Source organism: Palaemon carinicauda, chromosome 19 (assembly GCF_036898095.1).
Source record: "Palaemon carinicauda isolate YSFRI2023 chromosome 19, ASM3689809v2, whole genome shotgun sequence".
NCBI lineage: Eukaryota > Metazoa > Arthropoda > Malacostraca > Decapoda > Palaemonidae > Palaemon > Palaemon carinicauda.
The window spans coordinates 125,476,942-125,479,441 of record NC_090743.1 but is presented as its reverse complement, the minus strand read 5'-3'; the positions used below and the strand labels follow the sequence as shown (position 1 = coordinate 125,479,441).

The following is a 2,500-nucleotide window of genomic DNA, read 5'->3' as shown; positions in this document are numbered from 1 at the left end:
TGAAATATCAAGAATTTTGAGTTTCCTTTCCGAGCTAATATAAATTAAAGTAATCCTGGAAAAATAAGAATATATTTTTATTTTTATCGAAAAATGTATTTAATTCATTTTAGATAACTTTTTTTTTTTTTAAATATTTAAAATTTTGAGCTTCATTTCAGAATTATTATTAGTTGAAATAATCCTGGAGAAATAAATAAGAATATATTTTTATTTTATAAAAAAAGATTATATATAATTTTTATTTAGATAATTTTATTGATGAGTACATTGCTGTTTTTTTTTATAAGTATTTAAAATTTTGAGCTTCATTTCCGAAATAGTATAAAGGAAAATAATCCTGGAAAAGAAATAAGAATATAATATTTTTGTTTTATATCATTAATTGTAATAATAAGATTCTGTAAAGCAAGGAGGGAAAAACTTAAATGTGGTATGAAGATACCGTAGAGTGAATCAGGACTAGAGTCTTTACTCATAGCTTGAAACTTTGAAAATACATACTTATGCCATGAATGATGACGACATTCATAATGATAGTAACCATGATAATGATAAAAATGAAAGGGTTTGCATACGAGGGCTAATCATTCTAATAATTTTTAGTTTCATAACGACGGCAAAGAAAATACAAAATGAATATGAATATCATGAATTAATTTTGCCCAAAATTAATGCCATGTATTAACATTTTGTGTTCATCGAGGAAAGGGGTTTGTGTTTATGGTTGTTGCTGTAATATGGGATCAGGTGTCACATTTTTAATATGTAAGCGTTGATTCTAATTGTGTTTTCTTGAAATTGACATTAAATTTTGAAATATGGGTATGTTACATACTTAATACACACACACACACACACACACACATATATATATATATATATATATATATATATATATATATAATGATTTATATATATGTACATATGATATATATATATATATATATAATATATATATATATATATATATATATTAAATAATTTAATATTGCAAAAAACAATTAGTAGTACTTAAACTATTTATGTTTATTTACAAATATTAAGCTCTCTCTCTCTCTCTCTCTCTCTCTCTCTCTCTCTCTCTCTCTCTCTCTCTCTCTCTCTCTCCGGACTGCATGTGGGCGAAGGACGCTTCAATAACAAAGACCTCTCTCTCTCTCTCATGTATGAAAGCGAGATTCTCTCATAAATGTGAGAGCTGCTCTCATGGATAAAAGAAATATATTCTTATAGAGACTTCATAGAAAAAAAGAAATGTATTATTATAGAGACTTCATAGAACGAAAGAAATATATTCTTATAGAGACTTCATTCAAAATGAACGCTTTAGCATTTGTGCTGAAACATATGTTTTTCATGCTTAGACGTATGTAACGCAATTTTTGCGTATGGGTGTAGTAAGCATCTATGGAAGTTCGTTCTGTCTGTTTTGTTGGTACGCTAAATTTTATACGCATATTCATTATTATTTATTGTATATAGGTATCTGTAAATATATATATATATATTTGTTAATTCATTAACTTTTAGTTTTTCAATATTACTGTTTTTATGGCAGAATATATTTTAATTTTTGTGCATAATTTTGTTTGTATATATATATATATATATATATATATATATATATATATATATATATATATATATTATATATATATATATACACACACATTGATTTTAAACAAAATGTAAAATTAGATGAAATATAACTAATTAAATTGACTATTGGAATTAGTGTCAAGATCTGGAACCTTTAAACTAAAATTCTCTCTCTCTCTCTCTCTCTCTCTCTCTCTCTCTCTCTCTCTCTCTCTCTCTCTCTCTCTCTCATAACAGGATCTTTTTTTTCTCTAATAACACACATAACAGGATCTTGTTTTTCTCTAATAACACACATAACAGGATCTCTCTCTCTCTAATAACCCACATAACAGGATCTCTCTCTCTTTCTCTCTCTGAAAACGTGATCGCCCGAACTTGAATCACTGACCTGTGTCGACCTGTGTTTCCGCTGAAAATCCGCGAGGTTTGACCTCTTCTGGTTTAGTTGGCCCCCTTAGGTCACTTTCCTTGACCTCGTTAGGGAGACGCACAGTGCAGCAACAACTCGCTGTTGCTTCTTCAATTTGCACCACTTCATTTTTCACTCGGGAAGCTTTGTTTCATAGCGTGGCTTGCCTTTGGTTTTTAATCGGCTGGAGGAATTCAAAAAAAGCAATTTCGTTTCACGATTGAGTCGTGAAATTCGATTTATTATATTTTTTTATGTTTGGAATTGGATTAAATATATCTGTATGAAATCGGATTGTTATCTATCCTCGTTTTAAATTCGCATTTCAAAGCTAAAATCACTTTTATATCGAATCAATTCGATACTCGAGAGCTAAGTGTCGTATGTATAGGCCCTACTCAGCGACGGACGAGGCGCACCCAACCGTTCCTTGAGCTGGCCGAAGTGGTACTGACTGGGAAAACTGAGAAATCAGACTTCTCTGGT

At 29.6% G+C, this 2,500-nt stretch overlaps 1 protein-coding gene and 1 long non-coding RNA gene across 3 annotated transcripts in view; one reads left to right on the top strand and one right to left on the bottom strand.

Moving 5' to 3' along the window:
* Window positions 1-2,500, top strand: part of LOC137658828 (uncharacterized) — a 142,533-nt gene that overhangs the window by 82,513 nt on the left and 57,520 nt on the right. The window lies entirely within an intron of this gene.
* Window positions 1-2,500, bottom strand: part of LOC137658827 (protein enabled homolog) — a 118,148-nt gene that overhangs the window by 86,519 nt on the left and 29,129 nt on the right. The window contains exon 2 of one of the 2 annotated variants that reach the window (XM_068393902.1): window positions 1,994-2,500. This exon is cut by the window's right edge and continues 332 nt beyond it. The exons of the other annotated variant lie outside the window; for it this stretch is intronic. The gene's annotated coding sequence lies outside the window, so the exon portion shown is untranslated. The remainder of the gene's footprint in view (window positions 1-1,993) is intronic. 2 annotated transcript variants of the gene reach the window in all.